At 40.0% G+C, this 15034-nt stretch overlaps 1 pseudogene; it reads right to left on the bottom strand.

Annotated features, from left to right (window-relative positions):
• Window positions 1-9003: 9003 nt before the first annotated feature.
• Window positions 9004-12474, bottom strand: LOC145483918 (uncharacterized; annotated as a pseudogene).
• Window positions 12475-15034: the final 2560 nt, after the last annotated feature.

Genomic DNA, 15034 nt, shown 5'->3' with positions numbered 1-15034 from the left:
AGGAGTCAAAGCACAGTTAGGCAAAAAGCAAGGAGCCAAGGAGCCGAGAAGCCGAGTACCCGGGTACCCGAGTACCCGAAGAGCCGAGAAGCCGAGGGGCCGAGGAGCCGAGAAGCGGAGAAGCCGAGGAGCCGAGAAGCCGTGAGGTCGAGAAGCCGAGAAGCCGTGAAACCGAGAAGCCGAGAAGCCGAGGAACTAGTGAAGGAAGGAACGTGGAAACGTAATACACTAGAGATAGAAGAACCCGAGAACCAATTAGAGAACCGGAGAGCCCTAGAACCCCTATAATTAAACCGCATTATTACTTTTTCGAGCGCTAAATTCTTTTGACCTTTTGTCATTCCATTCGTACATGGAGCGTATTTGAATTTTTGATCCAAAACAGAATGGTCTCTGTAGTTTTTCGGATCATTTGAGGCCCTTTCAGTGTTGAGGTCATAACAAAATGAGTTAACCTGCGTTGATTTTGAATGAAAAAGGAAAACTTAACAAGTCAAAATGTACCGTGTTTATAGGTGAAAGACATTCAGAGTCCCATAAGGAGAAATTCTCTTGAAAACAAAAAGCAAATTGTGCGACGAAATGGCTGTACGAATGGAATGACAAAAGGTCAAAAGAATTTAGCGCTCGAAAAAGTAATAATGCGGTTTAATTATAGGGGTTCTAGGGCTCTCCGGTTCTCTAATTGGTTCTCGGGTTCTTCTATCTCTAGTGTATTACGTTTCCACGTTCCTTCCTTCACTAGTTCCTCGGCTTCTCGGCTTCTCGGTTTCACGGCTTCTCGGCTTCTCGACCTCACGGCTTCTCGGCTCCTCGGCTTCTCCGCTTCTCGGCTCCTCGGCCCCTCGGCTTCTCGGCTCTTCGGGTACTCGGGTACCCGGGTACTCGGCTTCTCGGCTCCAATTGAATGGGTAATCGACAACATTGATCCTTAATTATTGTGCAACCTAGTCCGATGGAAATGTACAAATAAATATGATTGAAAGAAAAAAAGTTCACAGAGTGCTAAACAGTGTTATTTGACCGGTCTTGATCAGAAAGGACTAAGAAGGGAAAACTTGCTTACCTTTTTTCAAGCTTTTGTCTGACAGAACGCTAAATGGTTTTCGCGATGGAAATAACAGGATGATCAGTCGATAAGTTAGACTGTTAACTGACTCGAATGAAGATCTCATCTAGTTATTTATCCATGTCTACTTTTGTCGGTTTTACTCCTTCAGCGACGTAAGCATAAGTGCAAACGGAAAGCGTTCGTGTATTGGGTTATTTTTTTCGCAGAAAAATACTTCTCAGTCACGTCTCCAGAGGCGTTCAAAAAGTTCAGTTGTTATCTGACTCGGATAAGTATCTCAGCTAGTTATTTATCCATGTCTACTTTTGTCAGTTTTACTTCAGAAACGTAAGCATAAGTGCAAACGGAAGGCGTTCGTGTATTGAGTTTTTTTTTTTCCCAGAAAAATACTTCTCAGTCACGCCCCCAGAGGTGCTCCAAAAGTTCGGTTGTTATCTGACTCGTATAAGGATCTCAGCTAGTTATTTAGCCATTCATGTCTGTGGTTTTGTCGGTTTTACTTCAGCAACGCAAGCATGAGTCCAAGCGGAAGGCACTGTTAGTTTATCGAGTTATTTTCCTACAAAAGACACTCCTTAGTCGTGTTTGTATGTCGCGTCAACGAGAATAATGCTACTTCTTGCATCTTCAAGCATAAAAAAAGTTTCTTTTTTGAATTTCTTTCTTGAAAACAGTTTAGTTTTCAATCTAGCATGCAGTGCATGATTCTCTTGAGCGCTACATTGTTCTGACTTTTGCACGTGGAACATATTTTAATTTAAACAAAATGTTCTGTCTGTTTTGTTAGCTATTAGCAATTCTAGGTTTTTCAAGGTATATAAGATCCAGAAGATGACAGTTTATCAGTTTCAATTTTATTACACTTTTTATGCCACCTATTTAAGTTTAGAGGGGAAAGGTCTTAGTGTAGGAGATAAAGTGATAAACAGACGATAAGTTGGCTCGAATGAGGATCTCGGGAAGTTGTTTAGTCTTGTTTGATTTTGTCGGTTTTACTTCAACGACGCAAGTAGAAGTCCAAACGGAAGGCACCGTTTGTTTATTGACTTATTTCATGCCATAAAAATATCTCTTAGTCACGCACTCAGTGGTGTTTGTACGTCACGTGACTGGTAAGGTTAAGGCTACTATTGCATCATCAAGCATAAAACTAGGTTTCTTTCTTGAAGGTAGTTTCTAACTCTGTGACTGCATATTTTTTTTATTTTAAAGTTACATCGTTTTAACTTTTTTGCATACGGTTTTTTGTTCTGCCTGGTTTGTTAAGATACTGATTAGTTCTTCGTTAGCTATTGGTGTTTCTAAGCTCAGATTAGATCCAGAAATGGGTAGTTAACCAGTTTGAATGGTTCCGTCAACTCCGTGCTCGCTAATCCCCCTCCACCCCCCAACTGAGGGGCATCTTGTCTTTAAAATCTTCAAATGCTACACAGTGGGCCCCTATGAACTTCGATCGGGAAGAATGCAAATGCCCTACCCGGGAGACAAGGTCAAAATTTTAGTATTTTACAGTATTTTAATGATTGATGATGGAAGCAATAATTGTTCACAAATTAATGGATATAAATGAATGCCTGCAACCTTGGTCACGTTTTTAGGAAGCAGTGTCTAAATGCCCAACCCTGGGGCAGAAAAAGTTGTCAAATTCCCGCTTCAAATTATGTCCCAGGGGTTTGGAATAGATGGGGCCATTAATTTAAACTTCCACTTCATATGTAAACCAAGTTCTGGTTAGGTCGAAGTGTATGGTAAATCTATAGAAGTTCCATCAGCAACGACGTTAGTGTCATTTTGTTCCCAAATAGTGGTTCGAATAATATTGCGGTCTCCGATTGCAACGTTTGAGATCGTTTACAGTTTTCTCTGTTGTTATGCTCTGGTCTTACTGAAATACTACACGGGAAAAATTTTCATAGCTCTTTGCAAATACCAAAATCAGCCAATCTGCGCCAACGTGGAATGAAATCCAAAGAAAAAAACAAAAAAAGTAAACCGGTCAAAATCTACTGTGTCTATGTGAAAAACATTCACAGTCCCATATAAGGAGAAGTTCATTGACCGATGTCCTCAAACCGGTCTTGAACGAATAGGTCTAAAAAGGGAAAACTTGCTTACCTTTTTTAAAGCTTTTGTCTGTTGGAAAACGTTAAAAAAAAAACTGCAGGTAAATGGTTATAGTGTAGGAAATAACGGGATGATCAGTCGATAAGTTAGACTGTTATCTGCCTCGAATGAGGATCTTAGTCATGTCTCTGGTTTTGTCTGTTTTACTTAGGCGACGCAAGCATGAGTCCAAACGGAAGGCAACGTTTGTTTATTGAGTTACTTTGTCTTAGTCACGCACTCAGTTGTGTTTGTACGTCACTTGAAAGTTTGAGCTACTGTTGCATCATCAAGCATAAAACTAAGTTCTTTTCAGTTCTTGAAGACAGTTTTCAAACAATGAGTGCATAATTTTTTTTTTCGAGTTCTACATACGGACTCATTTACGTACGGACTTTCGCATATTCGCTTATTTGAATTTGTGATCCAAACTTGCAGAATGTTCTGTCTGGTTTGTTTAGACCTCTTCGTTAGCTATTGGTGTATCAGCCATTGGTGTATCAGGTGACCTGCTTTCCTGGCTTGATGATTACATGTCTGCACGTAAGCAGTTTGTCCAATTATCAGAATATCAGTCCGAGCCCAAAACCATTACGTTTGGAGTCCCCCAAGGCTCAATATTAGGGCCCAAATTATTTTCAATCTTCGTAAACGATCTTCCTGAATCGATAACAAGTGGTAATGTCTTTATGTTTGCTGATGATACCACAATTTACACAATTAGCAAGGATATCGACAATATCACCCTGACACTGCAATCCATTTTAGACCAGGTATACACCTGGTGTCAGTCTAACAGATTAATAGCCCACGAATCGAAGACGGAAGCCCTGATAATTTCAAGACAGAGCTTTATTGGTCCCTTGCGACGTTTGACTTACGGCAGTAGCACTATTGAGTACAAACAATCATCCAAATGTCTTGGGTTAACAATCGACAACAAGCTATCATGGTATGAACACATCGGGAACGTTTGTAAGTCCTTCAGTAACAAAGTTGCAGTCTTAAAACGGATAAAGTTCCTACCAAAACCAGTCTTGGAAACTATTTATTATAAAACAATCATCCCCAGTGTCCTATATGGTATTGCAGTCTGGGGATCTTGTTCTCCAGCTTTGTTAGATGATTTAGACCGAATTCATTTGAGAGCAACAAGAATTATTAATAGTCTACCGCATTACATCCATGGTGATCACATCAGGAACGCTCCATATTGGAACCCTATTGTTTCATTTTACATTGAGAGACTTTCAGTTATTACATACAATATTTACCATGGAAATAGCATCAATCCTCTAAAGGACTTACTAGTGAAACCCGAGTCTACTTATAGCTTTAGAAAATCCTTAAATTTTGAGGTGGATAGACCAAGAACAGAAGTGGGAAGATCTTCTTTTAAACATCGTGCTGCATTATCTTGGAATTTCCTTCCCGATGACATCAAGTCTTGCTCTAACCTTGATTCTTTCAAGAAAGAACTTAAGGCAAATAAGAGTCTCTTAAATTCTATCAGTTTCACTAAAGCGTCCTGCTGCGTTACTAACAAATCACTGGACTTCAAATATTTTTGATTGATTGATTGATTTATTTTTACTGTACATTGTTATTAATTCATCTATTTTACCTATCATTATTTATTCAGCTATTGTAAATAAATTTTGGATCATGTATGTAGGATCTTATTGTAATTTATTATCTTAGATAGTGCAGGTCCACATCAGGACTTAACGTCTTGCCAATTGATCTGTAACTTGCTTTATCAAATAAATCATGTATGTATGTATGTATGTATGTATGTATGTATGTATTGGCAATTCTAGGTATTTCAAGGTATTAGATCCGTAAGCGAGCTATATAGCTACGTTCCGGAGAGGGGGTAATGGTTTAGTGTAGGAAATGATTGGATGATAGGTCTATAAGTTTGGCCGTTATCTTACTCGAATGAGGATCTCAGCTAGTTAATTATTTATTCATGTATGGTTTTCTCAGTTTTACTTCAGCGACGCAAGCTTAAAGTGCAAACGGAAAGGAACGGTTGGCTTAACGAGTTGTTGTTTGTTCCCCAAACATATACTTCTTGGTCACGTACTTTATGTTTGTATGTCACACCGATAAGGTTAAGGCTTCTACTTTCATCAAGTATAAAACTAAGTTAAACTTTCTTGAAGACAGTTTCTATGCCTTGGACTGCATATATTACGTAAAAAACAAGCGTAAACTTCGACTTTCAAATTCAAAATCTTGACATTTGAAGGAAATTATTTGAAACCGTGTGCACAAAAGATCATTTTATTTTATGCGTTAGCAAGGAAGTGTATTTGTCTCAATTTATCAACCAATATGGGCTGAATTTTGAAAAGCTGGAGCTTGATCATACTGCGTTTCCCATCATCAGATATAGAAATAACGTCCGTGGTGGCCCAGTCTGGCTTTGAAAGTTCTTGTGCTGCCCACGTTCGCCACTGTCTCTTAAAGCCATCGAGATCTTGCTTTACCATTTGATCCAACTGACGCCAGTCTTCAATATTCTGTTTGACAAGGTTGAGAAGGTTAAACACTTCAATTCTCGGACTGATTTGAGTAAATCAAGTATACATGTTCTATAGATCCTTTCAGTTAGCAGATGAAAGCGATTTAATCTCTTTCTCCCTGGTATTTTCTTTTAGTTGCGTGTGTTAAATGTATTTTCTTACCTCCAAGGATGAAGGTATGACAAGCTAGGTAGCCTGCGAACAGGCTCCCGGTGAGCCCGAACGAAGCTCTCCGACTTCTTCTGTTTCACGCTCGCCGAAATTTTTTCCGTCCTCGCCGGGAGCCTGTTCGCAGGCTACAAGCTAGGATGAAGGTATGACCACTTTACTATATAACGAAAGATGCAATGATTCGTAAACCCCTGTTTAATTGGCATTCTGATATGACTGTAGATCGCGCATAAAACTTTAATCAGGAGCCTTTGTTGTGGATCTTGCTACATCATTGGCGGATATTTCAAGTTCATTACTACATTGATTGAAAAAAAGCAAAAGCTGTGAACCCTATATTTTGCATCTCTCATTGCACTTATGAAACTCGAAAAGTATTTACAGACAATGCATTTGTTAGAAGTGAAATGAAGTTAGATTAGTTACTTAAAATGCTGTGTTTAGACTCGAACGGTTTACCGAGGTATCAGAGTTTACTTACCGGGGTAAACATTTTCCGTATGTAAACGCCAACTGATACTTTGGTAAATGCCGCAAAAGACAAAAGAAATTTAACCGAGGTAAAAGTTGTAATTACCCTGTGATCAGGCATGGTTACAGTTGGTAACCAAGGTCAAGATGACAGATATATCCGCTTGTGGCGGCGTAATATTTCATTTCCCGCGGTGAGCAGATTGTGCGACAAAACGTTTCTTTTCCAGTTTTAACAATCTTGGCAGATAACATGGAAAAATTGGATCGATCTTCTTACGGCGAACAATCCATCGCGTAAAAGAAAGCATTGTATTTTTCATTCTCAGTATTATTTACAACTTTCTCTAGACAAACTTCGATCCTTTGTTGTGTAATTATTGTCGATATATTTTGCCACCTGGGAGGATGCTGCATACACAACGTATCCACGTTTCTACGCATATAACAATGCTTACTCTGGGTATGATCAAGCAACTGAATTTTCGCCGCAATGTTATGGAATGCGGTCCTCGCCTATGAAAATGATGGCACCTCAATTTGCTCCTGTTCCACTGCGGTGGGATCCTCGTGCAAGTTCGATTTCATGACGTTGTTAATGCAGCGCGCGCGAATGTTGAAAGATTAACTCGAGTTATTTGAGCCGGTATAAACACTGAACGAATGCACCAAGGTTAAGTAACTTGACCTTAGTAACTGTTTACCTTGGTAAAAGCTCAAATGTAAACACAGCATTAGATTTATTATGAAGTATATGAAAAACGTATTCTGATCAACACAAGCTCATTTGGAAACGTCTTTTTGTTCCGCTTATAAGTCTCTCTTGATATAAGCCCATCTAAAATCCCTTACAAAGTTGCATAAACCAAGGGCTTAAAAAGCGGCGCGCAGACTACTCTTATCAACCGATGGGCGCGCATGCGCCTGGATTGATGGACAGCTGACCTACATACGTATACGAAAATACGTATAAACGAACAAACTGTTATAAACCTCACGTAAAGTACATGCATGGAACATTTCCTTTTACATTTAGGAAACAATGTTTACTTACGCAAATAACAATTTTGAGAAGAGGAAGTTTATGTTATATTCTAGTGATATGCTAACGATGATTTTTTTTCGGTCGGTGAAAGTGCTGTGCGCCTCAAAAATAAGTTTACCTTCATCAAAGGTGAAAAAAATCCCGCTGATAAAAAGTTTCCAGAATAAAGAAAGATGTAACTTTTTCCGATTGCATACGCCTTTGTTTTTTTGTTATGTTGTTGTTTCCTTTTATTAGACAATGCTCAGAGCTGTGATGTTCATTATTGACTGCAGAACCTATCTTTTTCTTGATATCATTTTGTTCCGAGAATTTTACTCTATGCAGTGGTTGTGTATACACTTAAAATGTTTGAGACACAACATCACCCATATCAACTGTCTTTGAAATACAAAATGTCCTCCGATAATAAACTTAGCCCCCCTCCCTTCCCTATCGAAAACAAGCCCAGCAATCCTATGGAGAATGATCTGACTTCCCAAGGGCTTCATACCGAAATTTTACGGTAAATTAGCCGAAGAGATTTCAAATGATAAAACTGATAGCTTATGGTGCTTGGAATCCCTCTGTTAAGGCACCAACCAGCTGGCAAGAAATCATTTTCTACAGTGTAGTAGGTTCATTTTGATGACCATTATACAATTAGGAAGATGTGTTTCTGGAAACGATTATTGTTTTTACAATTTGTGTGCCAAAGGTCTGCTTACACTTCAGAAGTTGTCATGTAGACTTCATTTCGTAGAACACAAAGAATAAATTTGTTCAAAGCGATTCGACTTCAGTTTGTCAACCATATACCATGTTATTTCGGTAATTGGCCCTACAAATTATGTGTAGGCCCTGCGGACTTATATTTAAATTGAGCTCTTCGACAGAAAGATACCCTTCTTACAATACCTTCTATTGTTATTACCTTCTATGTCGTTCGAGTATTAGGAAAGTCGTTTTATGCTTAATACTGTTCATTTCGACACCACATCGCTTCAAAATATAAAGCCGAACCCTTTTAAAAAGCCCCGCCCCGACTCCCCCATCCCCGACTAAGAGATTTAGCTTCATTCCTGTTCCCACCGCATCCCCCACTACCTCTTAAAAGTGCGCAAGCCGCAAAAAAAACAAAAAACAAAAAACAAAAAACAAAAAACAAAAAACAAAAAACAAAAAGAAAAAAAGAAAAAGAAAAACAAACAAACAAACAAATAAAAGCCCAGGGATATTATAGGAATTTATTTTCCAATATACGAGTCCATACGTCTTCAGTTAGGGCATTCATCATTTTCGTCATTCATAACGGACAATTGATCGAGCGTGGAGCCCTTTATGCCTGCGACTGTTGAAAAGAATTATGTTTTTTGGTATACTGTATATAAAACCACACAAGACGTTCCCTTGCATGTTTATTTGATCTAAACATGGTCGAGAAAGTGTTTAGTTTTTGAAGTAGTTATAAGCACCTAACTTTTAATGCCTTACTCTTGTACTCTTGTTTTAAACTGTTACAAAATCAGTCCCTACTAACTTCAAATGATTCAAGGATGATAAAATACTCAGTGTTTAGTGAGTCGATCGACCCATTATTGTTCCCATTGTTTATGCTCCGTTATGTTGCACTTATAAAAATTATAAGATGTTTATATTCCTTTAGAGTAAGGATACATCTATTCCAGTAGTTATGCTTTTTGTGATAAAAAAGATAAAAACGTTACCCCAAAAGGCCGTGTGTCGACTTGTAGTTTCTCGTTGCTGGTCTTCAGTTCGTAAATCTCTCGAGATAATTGATTCTCTTGCGGTCATTTCTTAGTTGTTAATTCCTTCATCCTCGCTTTTTTTTCTTGTCTTTTCCTTGTCATTCAAAGGAGAAATTCAGTACACGCTGAGCGCTAGACACGTTGTGGAGAAAGGCACGAGAATTGCTGAGCTTTCAAACTACTTATGTAGTCATCATTAACTCGCTGCCTCTTTAGGTTCAAAGCCATCGTGACACGACGACAAAAAACAAGTATTTTCTATGCTGTCGAGTTCTCCCATCTTAGCTTAAGTAGGTCTGCACTGATATAACAATGCATTTATCATTGGCTAAACTCTGAATTACTTCCAATCGGATACATATTTGCAGTTTCATTTCAAACATAAAAAACGTTTGTCAGCACTAACAACGTGGACTCTGATTGGTTCTAATTTTTTATGCATACGTCTCGTGGTTATTTTCGATTGTCAGCGAATCAGATTTGAGCAGGCGCCTGAAAATGGCGGACCGCTGCTTTCAACTTGGAACTGGCGAGAGTCCGCTTTTTCCTGGTGCTGACCAAACGAAAAGCGGGCACTGGTGACATTTGTACCGTTCAATAGGATTCAGGTAAGGCCAAATGAATGTAGCAATTTTATATGCTGTGATCGCGGAGTGTTTGATTTATCTGACCCTACAACATGTCTGAAAAGGAGAAAAGAAAAACATCGAAATTCTGGCTACATCTGCAAACCACAGAGAATCGAGCAAAATAAGCAAAATAAACAGGAAGTATAATCTTACTTATTCTCTACGTAAAAAGTGCATTGCTAAACAGAGGTGCTATTTCATTTAGCACACATAAGCAATTAATTGTACGTTAAATGACATGTGAGAAGACGACAACAATTTGTCATGCTGTGTTACAATTTAGTGAGGCTCATTTAATGGGCCTTATCCATTGTCATGGTTTACTCGTCAGTTTACAACGTGAGCAACGTGAGCACTATATAGAATGACTCTCTGCCATTTGTTGTTGTAGCCTCCCCAGCCATAGTGTAGAAAGAACTCTTTATGGTTTTGTGTTTCCATCCAACAGGTTTCTTTGTTTTTTCTCCACCACCACCACCCAGTTGTCCGTGACCTACAACGGCGAACTTGTCTGGACTTTTGCTTGTATATCGTAGCGACAGCAAAATGCCTGGACCCGCCCGCTGTTTCAATTTCAAAGACAACTGGAAAATCGCTATTTAACCATGGAACACTGCTGGATTCAATCCAAGATTTGCAACCATGTGAGACGCTTGCCCCGTTGCTTCGTCTTTTGCGACGCTCAAGATAACTCTCCACACGTGACTTTAATCCCTGGCGTGTTCGAAACCATGGCGCGATTTTATGCATTTCTGAAGAGGACGTTATTCCTCCACAGCTTGTTTGGAGCCATGGTCGTATTGTTTCCACGAAGCTCTTAACTCCATCTGTCATACTCAGCGGTGCCTCTTTGCTGCTATTTCCGTATAATGTTGCGCTAAATGTCGAGCTGAAGCTGGGTCTGGCAGCAAGTCTGTCGTAGTATCCAAATACTTGAGCCCAGGCCACGGCACCGCTTCCACTCCGACAATTTTGACCGGACTTAGGACAACATACGAACTGATCATAGTCGGGTATTTCGTGTTCAGACGGTATAGATACTCGAAACAAAGTTTTCCACGCTGAACGCCGAGTCCGTTGGGGGTGTAAGTTGATTGCAAAGTTCTTCTTAATCACTTTGTTCTTACGCCCATTAATTTCAACCATAAACCCAATTTCCCGCCATTGCAAGACGTTCCCCACGAAAGTCCGGTTGGCATGGACTTCAAGCTTCAGGTATGAAAGATGATTGGCCTTCTCCTTTATAGCGGATGAGCCGCTACATTAGTACTTTCATCCGGTAGGCACACGTCTAAAAGCACCTTGCAAAGTTTCTGCTGCTACTGTGATCTCGACTTGGGGCGCATGCGTGTGTTATCACTGTCTGTCACGTAAATGTGAACAGATTTGAAACGTTCACCAAGCGCTAGTTCCACGATGGAACCAGGCGAAAGAACTTCCGCAGCAGTTTGCTTATTTTTCTTTTCTCTTCCGGTAGAAATATCGTCCGTGGTTGCCCAGTCTGACTTTGAAAGTTTTTGTGCTGCCCACGTTCGCCACTGTCTCTTAAAGCCATCGAGATCTTGATTTACCATTTGATCCAAGTGACGCCAGCCTTCAATCTGTTTGACAAGGTTTACAAGGTTAAACATTTGAATTCTCGGAGACCTTAAATTAAATAAGTATAGATGTTTTATGGATCCTTTCAGTTAGCAAATGAAAACAATTTAATCTCTATCCCTGGTCGTTTTTTTTAGCTGCACGGCATAAATTTCTTACCATGTAGGATGAAGGCATGACAACGTACTGTATAACTGAAGATGCAATGATTCGTAGGCCCCTATTTAATTGGCATTCTGTCTTGATCGTAGATCGTGCATAAAACTATAAACAGGAGCCTTTGTTGTGGATCTTGCTATCTCAATGGCGGATATTTCAAGTTCATTACTACATTGATTGAAAAAAAAAAACAAAACAAAACAAAACAACAACAAAAAACAAAAAACAAAAGTTGTGGACCGTACATTTTGCATGTCTTTTATGAAACTTGACAAGTATTCACCGGCAATGTGTAAGAGGAGATCTTGGATGTTCAAAGCTATTTAAAAAAATGCCACTATTTAGCCAAGAGATAAAAAAAAACCACACACTTTTAAATTTAGTCAGCTTTTTTTCTCACCCCAGGGATATCCGCCGTCCAGTTGTAACTTGCAGCCACAACAGTTCCGTTATCATTCTTACAAATTGTCAATCCCATTGGTGACAGCCGATAAAACTTCTCGCGTCGCTGACCGTTCTTCTGAGCCTGTTGTATGAGTATATCTGTAGGTCTTGGATCCGGGCCACTCTCTACTTTTCGGAAATCTCCAGTTTTACGGCCAGAAGACAGCACTATGTAATCACTTCCCATGTCAATTTCGTAGTAGGCTACAGAGTCTGGATCCAGGTCCAGACGATAAATTGGACGAGTGGGACCAAGGTCATCAGATACGTTGACTTGGGTGAGTTCTGTGAAGTCTGGATCAAGGCTACTCAGTTCAACTATTGAGTCCAGCACCTCATAAGGCAGCTGTAAGGCCGCTGTGCTGTATCCAAGGGTGATGATAAGAGCCGTAAGCAGCAGGCAGGTTTGCGGCCAACTTGCCATTATAATCCAAGCTTTCGAGCTGAGAAAGATAGTAAAACATAAGCAAAAAGCTACAACGACAAAGAACTAAAAAATGAAATTCGAAGCACCCGGCGAAGAGACAGAGATCGAGTACCAAGCTGGCGTAAATAAATTATGAATTGAAAAATGTGTAAGAAAAGGTAAAGTAAGATTGAATGAAGCGATGGATGATTAACCTTGAAATGAATATATGAGAGAATTAATGAATCAATGGCTGAATAAATGGATTGATGGGAGGCTACAAAAGGAGTCAAAGCAAATTGATGCAAAGAGCAAGGAGCCGAGTACCCGAGGAGCCGAGTACTCGAGGAGCCGAGGAGCCGAGGAGCCGAGGAGCCGAGGAACTAGTGAAGGAAGGAACGTGGAAACGTAATACATTAGAGATAGAAGAACCCGTGAACCTGAGAACATGAGAACTTGAGATACAGTACAACTAGAGAACCGGAGAGCCCTAGAATCCGTATAATTACACCCGCATTATTATTTTCCGAGCGCTACATTCTTTTGATTTTTCGTCACTCTTACATCAGTGGAGCGTATTCGAATTTTTGATCCAAAACAGAATGGTCTCTGTAGTTTTTCGGATCATTTGAGGCCCTTTCAGTGTTGAGGTTCAGTAACAAAATCAGTTATTCTGCGTTGATGTGGAATGAAAAAGGAAACTTAACAAGTCAAAATATATCGTGTATATATGTGAAAACATGAACAGTCCCATAAGGAGAAATAATTCTCTTGAAAACAGAAAGCAAATTGTGCGACGAAATGGCTTGGTATATATATCTTGGTTCGTTGCCTGATCAGTTGACTGAGCAGTTCACAAAGTGCTCCCAAATTTTGGGCCAATTGAATGCGCAATCGATAACATTGATCCCTAATTATTGCTCAATCTAATCCGATAGAATTGTACAAATAGATATGATTGAAAGAAAAAACGTTCACAGAGTGCTAAACAGTGTTATTTGACCGGTCTTGACCAGAAAGGACTAAGAAGGGAAAACTCGCTTACCTTTTTTCAAGCTTTTCTCTGATGCAACGCTAAATGGTTTTTGCGATGGAGGATGATCAGTCGATAAGCTAGACTGTTATCTGACTCGAATGAGGATCGCAGCTAGTTCTTTATCCATGTCTACTTTTGTCGGTTTTGCTTCTTCAACGACGTAAGCATAAGTGCAAACGGAAGATGTTCTTGTATTGAGTTATTTTTTTCGCAGAAAAATACTTCTCAGTCACGCCACCAGAGGCGTTCAAAAAGTTCGGTCGTTATCTGACACGGATAAGGATCTCAGCTAGTATATTAGTCATTCATGTAAGTGGTTTTGTCGGTTTTACTTCAGCAACGCAAGCATAAGTCCAAGCAGAAGCGGCGTTCAGACAAACACATATTATGTGATTCTTTCAATATACAGAACGGCAAAAATTACGCCATGTTCTCAATATGTGAATACTACTTTCATATGCGAAATAACATTAACATATATAGACGCTCTTTCTCGCCGATGTTCAGCGGCGAGGTAATTCTGTCTGTATAATAAAGGAACCAAAATCTCGCCGATGTTCAGCGGCGAGGTAGTTCTGTCTGTATAATAAAGGAACCAAAATCTCGCCGATGTTCAGCGGCGAGGTAATTCTGTCTGTATAATAAAGGGACCAAAATCTCGCCGATGTTCAGCGGCGAGGTAGTTCTGTCTGTATATTAAAGGAACCAAAATCTCGCCGATGATCAGCGGCGAGGTAGTTCTGTCTGTATATTAAAGGAACCAAAATCTCGCCGATGTTCAGCGGCGAGGTAATTCTGTCTGTATAATAAAGGAACCAAAATCACGCCGATGTTCAGCGGCGAGGTAGTTCTGTCCGTATAATAAAGGCACCAAAATCTCGCCGATGTTCAGCGGCGAGGTAGTTCTGTCTGTATAATAAAGGAACCAAAATCTCGCCGATGTTCAGCGGCGAGGTAGTTCTGTCTGTATAATAAGGAACCAAAATCTCGCCGATGTTCAGCGGCGAGGTAGTTCTGTCTGTATAATAAAGGAACCAAAATTTCGCCGATGTTCAACGGCGAGGTAGTTCTGTCTGTATAATAAAGGAACCAAAATCTCGCCGATGTTCAGCGGCGAGGTAGTTCTGTCTGTATAATAAAGGAACCAAAATTTCGCCGATGTTCAACGGCGAGGTAGTTCTGTCTGTATAATAAAGGAACCAAAATCTCGCCGATGTTCAGCGGCGAGGTAGTTCTGTCTGTATAACAAGGAACCAAAATCTCGCCGATGTTCAGCGGCGAGGTAATTCTGTCTGTATAATAAGGAACCAAAATCTCGCCGATGTTCAGCGGCGAGGTAATTCTGTCTGTATAATAAAGGTACCAAAATCTCGCCGATGTTCAGCGGCGAGGTAGTTCTGTCTGTATAAAAAAGGAACCAAAATCTCGCCGATGTTTCGCGGCGAGGTAGTTCTGTCTGTATAATAAAGGAACCAAAATCTCGCCGATGTTCCGCGGCGAGGTAGTTCTGTCTGTATAATAAAGGAACCAAAATCTCGCCGATGATCAGCGGCGAGGTAGTTCTGTCTGTATATTAAAGGAACCAAAATTTCGCCGATGATCAGCGGCGAGGTAGTTCTG

The sequence above is a fragment of the Orbicella franksi genome, chromosome 1 (assembly GCF_964199315.1).
Source record: "Orbicella franksi chromosome 1, jaOrbFran1.1, whole genome shotgun sequence".
Taxonomy (NCBI): Eukaryota; Metazoa; Cnidaria; class Anthozoa; order Scleractinia; family Merulinidae; genus Orbicella; species Orbicella franksi.
This window is presented reverse-complemented; position numbering and strand designations above follow the sequence as displayed.